General features: G+C 34.0%; 1 protein-coding gene across 1 annotated transcript in view; it reads left to right on the plus strand.

Annotated features, from left to right (window-relative positions):
- Positions 1-2,477: 2,477 nt before the first annotated feature.
- LOC148309874 (uncharacterized) overlaps positions 2,478-13,493 on the plus strand; it is a 90,473-nt gene continuing 79,457 nt past the window's right edge. The window contains exon 1 of the mRNA XM_088259349.1: positions 2,478-2,547. The gene's annotated coding sequence lies outside the window, so the exon portion shown is untranslated. The remainder of the gene's footprint in view (positions 2,548-13,493) is intronic.

Genomic DNA, 13,493 nt, shown 5'->3' on the forward strand with positions numbered 1-13,493 from the left:
TATACGAGTATAGGTAATACTTAAGTCTAAAAACGTTTGTATTGTATGACTGTGCAGTATGACTTTCTGTCAAGGAATCTGTATGAATCAGCATAAATTGTAAAAATCTCACCTATACTTAGCTACTGAACAGTAGAAGATTCCTCGTTTTTTTCTACGGTATATACACGGCTGAGAGCGGTGATCACGGCATATCTCCCTCCACCTGGAACGGTCCACCGCTGGTGCCATTTGCCACCGTGGAGTACATCATCCCTCCATTGCTTGACTCCCTCGTGACCTCGTACCTCGATACATCTCGTCAAGATATGCTTCGCTAGATATTCGGGCATCTGCTGAAGATATGTCCCATACTAACGTATATATGATAGACCATCATATTACTATATCGTCCATTTCGATACACCTTGTACCACACTAATATACTAAAACATACCGTTCCTGAATTAGAGTTGTGTTCTTGATTGGATCACTCTTCATCGCATCCATCTTCTAATTTATTATATTGGTGAATATGAATATTTCTATCGTTCAAAAGCGCTACCGACAATTAAAGCCAGCATTTTTTCGGTGGATTCTACCATGTGTCGTTGTAGCAAGATTAATAAAACGATGAAGACTGTACACGTTGAGGTATTTCTTCTTCAACTTCTATCCTCACGAATTGAAGCTAGTTTATCAATAATTACGTGAGGCCTAAATGACCAACCTTACGCTCCAGATTCTTGTATCTAAGACAAGATTATCCTTCATATCTCATCTATTGGATAGGATAAACATGATGTAAGCGAAGGACATTACTGCTGTGTGAAAAATAAAATGGTAAAATAATCAATACTATGTGGGAGAAAAAATATGACAGTTATATTTTCAGGGTTCCATGCCTGTTTATGGTATATAACCGGGATCAATGATGGGCAATCGAATCCAAAAATCGATTTCAATAAGTAGTATGTAGGTACTTAATTCAAAAATTTTCAAGATTCGTAATCAACGTATAAACTAGATTGGATATTGTATTTCTTACAATTTAAATCAAATTTTAAAAACGAATCCCAATCGTGTAACCACCAAGTAACAGTTACCCATTGAACACATCTACAACTGAAATGTCACTATTTCTGAGTTTGCTATAACAGAGAAGTATGCACTGTATTTTCTTTCTCCCCAATGTATTTGACTTCTGCATCTAAATTTACTTTTCACACGCTTCATTTTAGATGATAAATACAATACATGTCTTTTTGGCTTGTTTGCTATACGGTCGACAACTTCAAGAATTTGAGAACAACTGTTGTTGCCAGAGCCGTCGTAAGACCTTTGCAGGGCCTAGGCACTTTTTCGGGTACCTCTTTCGAATATTTTATCAAGATTTTATTGATTTGTCAACTTAGATGAAGGAGATTAGTAAGTTGGAAGTCTAACTAACTAACCATCACGCCGCTTCCCCGCAGAGGTAGGCAGAGAGAATCGAACGCCACACCACTCTGTCATAAACATTCTTCGCCCCTTCCACATTCATGCATCTCCCCATACATACCCGACGATTACTACGACTCCTGACCCGGCCGCTTTCAAGTATTTGACATACCTAATTTGTAATATCTACCTTTGATTGACAACCACATTACTCTAAATTCATAAAGTTGTGTATATTTTGCAAGTGACAACATGTTCTTCCAGAATACACTTCATAGGTGACATCTATGTTTGGAATTAGTTAGCTCTTAAGTAATGCTATATTCATCAGTTTTTAATAAATAATAGAAGAATGTTTTGCTGAATCAAATTAATGTTTTAAGTGAACCCCAATAATAATTGTAGTTATTTTTATTGTTTATAGTCAGGCAGGCTTTATAAAATTTTGGGCCCGCCACATATATATCTACGTCAATCAATGTTTGTAATCAGGGGTAAAGTTTTATTTTTCGTGATAAAATTTATGTTTTGCGACAAATTTGGTAACTTCATTTCTGAATTAGATTTTTTTAACATCTTATATATTTCATACTTATTATATTTTTTTCCTACGTAGTATTTAGGGCTTATTACCATTACTAGTAATATATTAACATTCACATCAAATTAACTTTTAATGTTAATCGATTCTTATTATTTTGTTTGTGAAACAAAACGTTCGAAGTTTTTACTGAAAAAACGGACTAATACTAATTGGCACTTAGCAGTTCCAGATGGACATCTCCATGTTCAATTGATTAATTTAGAAGTTTGCGTAAGATAATAATCTAAAAATTTGTCCAATACCTTCGTATCATCATATCACTATAAGGTTGAAGAGCGCCTATGAGGTACTTCATTATAATCCTCTTCTAGCCCGGCCCTGGTAGTTAGGTCTGGCGAAGATCCCTTGTTTTGGTCGCTAGTCGTTTTATTCAGGTGTCGCATTGGATGCAGCGTTTGTTGTAATTTCCACACAAAACGACAATTCACTGTTTGTTGACACTGAGCTCGCAGGAGGCAGTAGCCAACACGCACTGGCAGTCTCGGGCACGTTCACTCGCCATTAGGCACCATATAACATATTCCGTAAGTGTGTTTGATCAAATGTTCTTCTATAAACGTGAACGCTATGGACTTGTTCATTGTATATTCTGATTAAGTACTTCTTGGAGTACCTACCTGACTGCTAACCCTTTAGTTGGATGAATGTAGAATTTGGCACCTAATTATAAAAATTAAAATAAATGGTCGAAGAGGTGTGAGCGAAGACAGATCTCTGGCTCCGGAATATACAAGATTGGACGGAGATCAAAACTGTCAATGCGCTGTTTAGAGCTGCCCAAAACAAGGACAATTACTCTCAAGTGATAGTCCACGACACGCACAGAAGATGGCTTGACATAATAAAATCACGTGGATTGCTGCCTCATTGCCATACGGGTGATGCTCAAATGCTAAACTATGAGAGAAAGGTTGACTGATGTATTCTATAAATAAATAAATCAAGAGTATTGGTGAATGAATGTCTGAAAATAGATTAAAATTAAACTCTTCCAAAACACACACCTTTGGATTGCCACACACAAACGGCAGAATTTTGTTGATAACACGACTCTTCTGAATACGCACAATTCCACTTCCTCAGCTGTTTTTAACCAACTAATTGATTGCTTTTTTTAAATTTTGATTGAATGAAATTGTCTCTTGTAACTCAAATTAGCAAAACAATAAGTGTATGCTTTATCTCTCTATCTCTCTCTCTCTCTCTCTCTCTCTCTCTCTCTCTCTCTCTCTCTCTCTCTCTCTCTATCTCCCTCTCTCTCTGATGACGCTACAGCCAATATCAAACCATGGCCTCCTGCAACAATCACCTCCAACCCCTCATGTCCTCAGCAGCCAACTTCCAGCTTGCTTCCTCTCACATCAGTCTGGGTTTTTCCACTTTTATCCTTGTTTTCTTTAATTTAATTATCAGCTGTAATCCTAGTGATTCATCATAGGGATCAGGTTAAATCCAGATTCACTGCCTCAGGGTGCTAAGCCAAGGCATCTTATAGCCTGTATCACTTCTACCCATCAATCATTTATTTATATGTCTCATAACTTGTTTAAGTTACTCAACTTTCCTTCAAAAAGAAGTATTTTTATAATTTTTGGAACTAAGTAGATAAAATCTTGATGCTGATATAGCTAACTAAATATTACATCAATATTTAATCTACTTTAAAACTTGTACATTAGGAATAACAAGTGTTGATTGACCTTTGCGCTTCGTGCACTAAGAGGGTTTTCAGTATCATTGATAGCTGACCGGATAGGAGAATGAGTCAGGTGGCATTCCGAGCGAATGGTTAATGGGAGGAGAAGCGTCGGGGGGAGGGTGTACGATGTCTGCTAAGGAAATTATTTGATCAGCTGATAAACTCATCTGTTCCTCGCATTCCCGTGTTTTGGTTTTGATTGAATAAACGGAACAGGTACACATAACAATAACACTCGAATACACTCGTGGATAATTTTTACATAAGCTGCATTTTTACACGTACTGCACGTATGTGCCTACAAAAACTATTTTTCTGATACATATTTTTAGAAAAAAAATTGTACAAACGTGAATGTCAGAATAAAACGAGAATGACCCATCGCGTATGTTTGTCATTTTTAGCGAGTAAACTTTGTTGTATGGTAATACCATATAACACTCTCCTTATCATTCATCGTTTACTTTATGTAAAGTGGTATTACACAAAGTGAACGATTAATGATAAGGAGAATGTTAGCAAACTATAATATATTTTTCATCTAATGCTGACCAGGAATCGAAATACACACGATAATTATATTTTTTTAAGTACATAAATAACAAAAACAGCCGCCATTGTGATCTTTCTTCTTTTTCTTTAATGAACTAAAGCATAAAGAATGTGTAACATTATAGATATATTTCTAATTTCACTTAGTGTCATTGTAAATTTGGCTAAACGCAACGAAACGAGATGCGTTTACTATGATAATAAATACTTATAGAACGATAGTAATTGATTATAAGAAAAAAAAGTTTATGAGGATGAGCATCAAACTTTTCGTTATAATATCAAATATCAATTGGATTGTAAACCCAAAGAGCAAGGCAGAGAGAGCTGTGCTCCAAAGAGCAAAAGTAGGGAAACAGTTGTTGACTGATATCGAGGTCCGGAAGGTATCTTATCTGTGGCATGTGCGGAGAGAAGTACGAACTATTGCATCTAATCATAAAACGCAAAATGGAAGGTCGACGAGGTGTGAGCTGAAGACAGATCTCCTGGCTCCGGAATAAACGAGATTGGACAGGGATCTGGAGGCGCTGTTTAGAGCTACCCAAGACAAAGACAATTACATTATTGTAACGGTATGTACACGGGTCTACCAAACAATAAAATGACTCGATTGCAATCAGTGTTAAACGCAACAGCGAGACTGATTTTTGGAATTTCTAAACTCAGTCACATCACCCCGCTACTTCACAAACTCCACTGGTTACGCTTTCCCGAAAGGGGTTGAGTATAAACTCTGCCTACTCATGTATAAATCAATACACAATATGGCTCCAGAGTATCAAATAGAACTGTGTATTCCAGATGAATTGGTTGATAGACGTCTCACGCTTCGATCGGCAACATCTGCAATGGGCAAAGTGATCTTACCAGCTCGCAACCAACGCACTAAATTTGGCGAGCGTGCCTTTGCTGTTTCGGGCCGACGTCGTGGAATGCTCTTCCACCAATGGTAAGAAATAGTGAGAGTGAGATAATCTTTGGAATAAGACTAAAAACACATTTGTTCGCTAAATCATTTCCACCATAATATTTTCCCCAATTTATTCACTGTGAAGCGCCCTTGAGGTATTATTTTACGAAAATCCAAATTTATTATTATTAATATTACATTCAAGTGATGGTCGACATCAGGGGGACCTGTAATGACATACACATAGAAGAAGAAGAAATCCAGATATATATACCATATCTGTATAGCATAGCCATATTTTAAAAGGTTTCATACATATTCGCTAGCAATTACGTGTGTGCTTTTTATGTTATCTTTATACATAATGTACTGATTTTTTCTTCATTTTGTCCTCATTCTTTTTCTTTCCATTATAACCTCATGCACGAAGCTCAACTTTTAAATGGTTCGGGTAGAATAACTACAGTAGTGTGGTATCTGGAGGGTCATCTTAAAAGTAATGAGAATATTATTTAAACAATATGGATTTATTGGACAATTAATACAGCTCCGTTTTTTCCAGTAATGCAATTGATAGAAAATTTAAACATTTGAAACGACATAGGCAGATTGATTAAAATCTTTAAATAAATAAAAAAAAAAAAAACATTTGTAGAAGACCACTTTTTTAATTTATTAATGTATTAGACAGCTACAGTTGTTCTCATCATAGGTGAAAATACAAACTGTGGTATTTTACAACACTTTGTTTTTTCACCTAAGTATACTCGTTTATGAGAACACTCGTAGTTCTCGAAACTAGAAATGTTTACATTAACAAACTCAAAAATTGTCTTTTTTCATATTTAAATAAATATGATAATAATTTCGGATATTACATGATATATATAGCCATATTGTAAAATACTACCTCAAGGGAGCTTCACTGTGATTGAATTGATTAAGCAAACAAATGCGTTTTTAGTTTTTTTTTTAAAAGATTATCTCACTCTCATTGTTTCTAATTACTGGTGGAAGAGCATTCTACGCCAACGTTCCGCAACAGCAGAGGCACGCTTGCCAAATATAGTTAGCTAGTTGCTTAGTTGATCATTTCACCCATGGCAATTGTTATAGCTGATTGAAGCGTGTGACGTCTATCACCTAATTCGTTTAAAATGCACGGCAAATACTTGAGGTGAATCAAAACACAATAGATGTCAGTATAGATTTTAATAAATAATGGCATTTACCAAGTAAAACTTAAATAAAAAATGTATTGATATCACCACAAAGTGACTGCGGAATCAATTAATAAAAATACTTGAATGCTGTCAGATCATGAGTCGAAATAATCGGTGGGATCCATGAAAAGATGCATGATTGTGAAAGAGGCGAAGAAGACAGAGTGGTGCCTACAACTGCGGAGAACCGGCGTGATAGTTAGTTTAATTCATAGTTATATTTTCTTTGGTTTACTTCATTAATTTATTTTTTAATATTTTTACTAGAAAACTTGAAAATAATATGTTCTTATAATATTTACATCACCCTCCTAAGCGGTCCATCAAAATATATCAGATTTCAGAGGGGTTGATTTTTTTGTAGACCTTAACACAAAACAGGTGCCTGGGACCCCGAACTACTCACAAACCCTAAAATGCACAAAAACTCACCCCACACTGGGGATAAATGTCTTCCATATTTGATTTTTTCAACCCTGATTTTTTTGCCTCAAAATCAGACGTTTCGAATTTACTAGAAAAAAAATGACATAACAAAACAATATTTCAAACCTTCATCGTGATCTCGACACTTGCATGTAAAGGACTTTCAAAGATGTAAATGAAACCTAAAGAGGCTTATGCTCTTGTAATTTTACCCTTCATTAGGGGAATATTAAAGACGATGACGAAGAAATAGTAAGTTTTTAAAAAATGCAAACAAAATTCAACCCTAAAACATGATTCTTGTACGAAGATTTCTTTATATTTCTTTAAAGTTTTATATTTACTTAGGCTTTTTGAAGTGTTTGACTGGTTATGTCACCATCACTGCGGGGGTCGCAACGATACTAATGTGCATTCTTCTAACAAAAGAGGGACTAAGTTTATTTATGAATTTTAATTTTATTTTTTCTGCTGTGTCAGGTTGATGTATTGTCGAATGCCTCTAGTAAATATTTATTATTTAATTGATATTTCGACAAAAACAAACCTCTTGAGACCGAATCAGTAAAACATGCTTAAAACTCTTAATTTTTCGTGGAATTTACGTGCTTAAATCGTAAATCAGATAACGCCATATTATATCCAAAGAGAGAATTAGTAAATAACAGTAAAACCTCGATATAACGGACTAATTGAGGAGGGGGGGTGTCCGTTAAAGCTGAAAGTCCGTTGTATAAAAATTGGTTAAAAATAAATCAGATTTTTTTTTAAATACGAACACAGTATTTAAATATAAATAAACAATGCAAAACATAAAAAAATCTAACTCTATTCATTTTCTTCGGGCACTTATCGTGATGTGGACGTTTCTATTTTAAGGGCGAATTCTCAAAATTCAATTTCAGATCGTGAACGACCACGTAAGAGGCCGGTCATATCTTCGCCAGCGATTTCTTTTTAAAATAGAAATATTAGAAATTAACATTTTGTTTAGAAAATACATAGAAAAGATATATTTAAAAAAAATTTAAATTTTTTTTATTTGTCACCTTATAATAACTCTTTTCTTTTTAAAAACAATATATTAATTTCGAAGAATAACTTATTTTTAATACGGAAACAGTGTTTTAAGAAGAAAAAAACAATTACGTCAAATTTTATCAAGGTTTATATTGATGAGCTTGCTTTCGGTAATTCTTCTTTTAAAAAAATAATCAAGTTTTGTTTCCACATTCGATGTTTGCTGTTTTATTTTAATTTTAATTAACTCTCTAAAATTACGAATAAATTTGAATAATAAAGTTGAACTTCGTTATCTGACGTACAGTTAATAATATACATAATTTGACCGGATTTTCTGTCGGTTATATCTGAAGTTCGTTAAACGGAGGTCCGTTGTATCGAGGTTTTACTGTACGTATTCAATAGATTAGAAATTTGATATTTTATGATCTTCATACTATAGAAATGGGTGTCAAAAAATTAACTTCACTTGGACTGTGATTTACTGGTGTTAAATTTGAGATAAATATCTCAATTTCTCGGTACTTTACATAAATATGTCAAAAAACTCTCAGCTTGACCTTCGATAACCCCCCTTTTATGATACACACTCATAAATTAGCGCTAGAATGGTCTAGGATCCCTTCAAAATGTATGACATTTTAAATTAAATTTATTATCATTTATTCAACGCTGAATGAATAATAATAAATTAAATTTAAGTGGATTATTAACCCTACGGATGATATACATATCAATATTATAGGTGCCTCAACTTGAAATGAAACATCTATCGTAAGACGATGTAAATCTGAGCATCCCAGGGCTTACGACCTGGCATTTGAGTGGCTTAAATGATCGCTTTATACACTTGTGTAACGTTCACCATTTTCCCCATTATTAAACACCTATAATGCATTATTTTTTAAACCTGTATATATGCAATTCTGGTGGAATCCTATCCCATGCTAGTCTTATTTCATAGATTTGGAAGTTTGGCTAACAGTGGCGCCATCGGTTGAGAAATTTGTGAAGTAGCTTACTCCAATCGAACAAAGGTGAAATTCATTCTGAATTGGTATACCCACATATATTTTTGACATAACGTAGCATTGTAATACACGCGTGTTTTATATACCTGTAATAGGTGTTTTTATCTGGACGCATAAAATATTTTTTAAACAGTTTTTATCGTGAATGGTAGCGCCATCTGTTTAACGTAAAAGCAATACATCCATTACGAAACATTGCGAATGATGGACAACGTGTTTCTAGACATTCGCGTCATTTACCATTTTCAATGTTTTCGATTGCATTGTTTTTTCATGGATTTTCAATATTTTCATTTATTTTTCACTAGAATTTTGAATTTAATCATATTAAAATGTGATTTATTGATGAATGTTAGCAAATCCAAAATCATGGTTTTTGAAAGAGATGAATGTAGATCTGAGTGTGAAATATTGGTAAATGGGGAGATTTTGGAACAGGTAGATGATTTCGTATATTTGGGTAGTATGTTTTCTAGGGATGGAAAGATTGATAAAGACATAGAAAGGAGAGTGAATGCTGGGAACAGAGTGAATGGTGCACTAAAATCAGTTTTAGCAAATAAAAATCTATCAGCGGAAGCTAAACTGGCAGTACACAATGGAGTTCTGGTTCCAACCCTTATGTATGGAAGCGAAGCATGGAGTTGGCAAAAGAAGGATGAAAGCAGACTGAATGCAGTCGAAATGCGATCCCTCAGACGAATGTGTGGCAAAACGATGTTTGATAGATGTTCGAATGATGAAATAAGGAAGGAATGTAAGGCTTAGATAAGCATTTTCGATAAAATTAAGAAAGGTGTGTTGAGATGGTTTGGACATGTGGAGCGTATGAGTGAAGAAAGAACGGTTAAACAAATTTATGAAGCGAATGTAGTTGGAAAAAGAAGCAGAGGACGACCGAGGAAAACTTGTCACAATCAGGTATGTCAAATACTTGAAAGCGGCCGGGTCAGGAGTCGTAATAATCGTCGGGTATGTATGAGGAGATGCATGAATGTAGAAGAGGCAAAGAACGTTTGCAAAGACAGAGTGGTGTGGCGTTCGATTCTCTCTGCCTACCCTTGCGGGGAAGCGGCGTGATGTTTAGTTAGTTAGTTAGTTTAAAATGTATACTTTCTATTCTCTTTCTTTTTCATTTGACTAGACTCACAGCAGCGCGTCGCTGGGCACAGCTAGTTAAAAATAAAATCGAAATAATTTTTTTCCAGTCAAATTTATCGACACGTCTATTATTTACCATAGATATAACGTAAATAATTTACCTTGCTTTAAAACTCGATACCTCTTATTATTTTTATCTTTCGCGAACACGATTTATGGTACTTCTATTGAACCCACCACGTAAATCCGTTAAGTTTTCGTGTAGAAATGGCTACCATTTTGGTTGTTTGCTGCTTGTCAATTATCAACCTTCCCAGACCGTTCGATCAGCGGGCTCCTGATCATTGTTTAACTTAATTAGAAGTACGCGAGACGAGGCATGCTCGCCAGTGCACCCTTCCGTTCTTGCGCAGATGAAACCGTACCAGATACCCACATCTGTTGATGCCGAAGCGTGGGAACGGAGACATGTGCGAAACACCACACGTGGTGCTCGGAGATCATAAACAAAAAATGTGTCCTGTAGCCGAGACTCGACACTCGCGTCATTAGCGAACATTCCGAAACTCGTGAATGACATTTTTATACTCCATAATATTTAATCTGTCGCAATAATGCTCCTAGACAGCACATGGCTTCGTGACGCAATCAAAATTAACAGACGCGATGGAACTCTGCCTTCATCTGGCTCTTCATTCGTCTTTTTTCTGACGAAATTATATTTGCCATTAATATTTTTACTTCTCCTACTACATTTGTTTGCTAAATCATTTCCACCATAATATTTTCCCCAATTCATTCACAGTGAAGCGCCCTTGAGGTATTATTTTACAAAAATGGCGTTATATAAGTTATCCACATTGATTATTATTATTATTACTACTACCATCACGCCGTTTCTCCTCAAGAGTTGGCAGAGAAGATGAAATGCCATACGCTTCTGTCCCTACATACACTCCTAGCTTCCTTCAGATACCTACATCTAGTAGTACATGCTTTTCAATTGCGTAGACTTTTGACTCCACCAGATTTTAGATAAAATAATAATTATAATAAATTTGGATAATTTTTAGTTAGTAAGCCACTTTCGTAAAATACTACCTTAAGGACGCTTTTCGTTAAAAAGTGTGAAACGATATTCATTGATATTCACAATGTGACATATGAACTTTTAAATCGTGTCAAGTCTTTTTGTGTTCTCCCGTTCACATTTGCCAAATATGTATAAAAGCCTTTGTCATGCTTCAATATTTATAAATATGAGAAATTGACGACCTCATATAATATCCACATTTGTGAAGTTCAAGAAATATAATTTAGACAAATTGATAAATTTGAAAGAAATATCAATTTCACCTTAGTGAATTTCTTGCCCACATTTGTGACGTTCAAGAAATATCATGTCCACATTAGTGAATATCGAGGAATATCATTTCACATTGTAAATTTCAATTAATATCATTTCTACGTTACGTTAGTGAATTTCAAGGAATATAATTTCCATAAAGACGAACTTCAACATAGCTTTTTATTTTTTCAAAATGATTCTAAATCACTCATGACAAAAACAAAGTAAAAGTTTTTAAAAAAAGTTAGGAAGGTATGATTCTTTATTTCGCTCACTCCTTTCAACAATGTCATTTATCAAAAAACTTGATATTTCAGGAGATCGTTTTTAAAGTTTAAAAATATGATACTATGTAATAAAAATAAATATCAAGCCACTTATTGAACTTTTTACTGTGCAACCGATCTTTTTAGGTAAAACCAGGTTTTTTCTACATTTGTAAAATATTTAGTATAATAAAAAAATAATTAAACAATACCTTTTCTTCAAAATGCTAAAACAACACTTTCTGCTCTGTAGCGGGTAAATATTAAGTAAAAAAATATGCCGCTTTTGCTGGGATAAAGTACATTTTCTGGGCATTCCGAAAACATGCACAACTGAAAATTTACGATTTTTGATATATGACGTTGTTGAAAGGAGTGAGCGATTTTTTTAAATGCAATTCAAGAATTGAACACTAAGACTTTTATTACATAAATCTGAATTTATTATCTGATAGCGTTGTTTGCATTAAATAAGATATGTCCGTGCATTAATGTGCAGCGACACACCCAGCTATTTAGTATTGTTGCACAAACAAATAATTCAGGTCTACTGCGCAGTATGCCGTATTTACTATACATACATACTACAGTACTCGTTCTAACGTAAACATAGTGTTTCCACAACACCCGCTCAAAATGAGAATTATCTCAATGGCAGCTGGACACAAACGCTATTTTTATCAGAGCTTATCGTACATATTTTAACAATAATTACCATTTGAGGTTTTTGTGATAAAATTCACAGATATTTCATGTATTTTCACTACACAAAAAAATTAAATCAACATTTCAATTTGATTTAAAGCGGGATATTCAATAGCTCGCAACGTAATTTTCTTGAATCAACACAAAAATATTTTTTGTGTACTGTAAAAAGATATAAATCGAGTCTAGAGAAAATTGGTATTGAATTGAATATAAGCTAATTGAAGAAATATTTTTTTACGTCCATAATTGCATTTTTTGTTTAAAGGCGGAGACTGACCTCCACATTTCGTCGTAACGTAACACGTTACGATGCGAGCATTCCGGCAGTCAGTACGGCGACCCGAGCGCTCCACCCATAGATTCGGGTGCTCGGTGATGCTCGCCACGAGCGATGTTACGACGTTATGTTAGGACGAAATGCTCCGGTCAGTCTCCACCTTAAAACACCTGTTTTGTATTGAAAAAAAAATTATTTCGAAATAAATATGAATTTGGTTTCGGAAATAAAGAGTTATTGAAAGGTAAGGAGTTAAAAAATGATAAATAATATTTATCGCAAAATTCCAATTCATGTACATTTATGTATTAATTTTTAAAAAAAAGTTAAATTTTTGTTCAACCCTCATTAAGTTGATGATGTCGTTAACGACGAAATCCGGTTACTGGTCAAATAAAATAAACGTGGAAAAAACTATATAAGTAGTACCTTATGATGATTTTTTACGAAATATCGCTATATAAATTGTCCGATAAATAAATTTGCATATTCGTATGGAAAAAACTTTATTTGGCTTAGATAAGTATTCTAAAATAAATTAATCGTTTTCTGCGTGGCCTTGAAGGACAAGGTTAAAAAAGTATTAAAAAGAGAATTATTTTTATTAAAATAATATTAAAATAATATTTTCCTGGCTTCACATCGATTCAATTAATTTTTATTTATCAAGTAATCCCTTGAATAATTAATATTATTATTATCGAACATAAAATTAACAACATAATTATATTAAATAAAAAGATTTCCCTGTCGTTGACGGTCAGAAACATTTTTTAACGGAGATGGTCTTTATGGATTATCTTGATATACGGTCATTGAAAGATAATAAAATGAGGAAAATTCGGAATACTCTTGAAATTATAAAATACTTACTTGAATATTATTAAAACGTAAAAAATACAT

Source organism: Brachycentrus maculatus, unplaced genomic scaffold (genome assembly GCF_059751285.1).
Source record: "Brachycentrus maculatus isolate JH-2025_06_01 unplaced genomic scaffold, ASM5975128v1 h1tg000116l, whole genome shotgun sequence".
Lineage (NCBI taxonomy): Eukaryota > Metazoa > Arthropoda > Insecta > Trichoptera > Brachycentridae > Brachycentrus > Brachycentrus maculatus.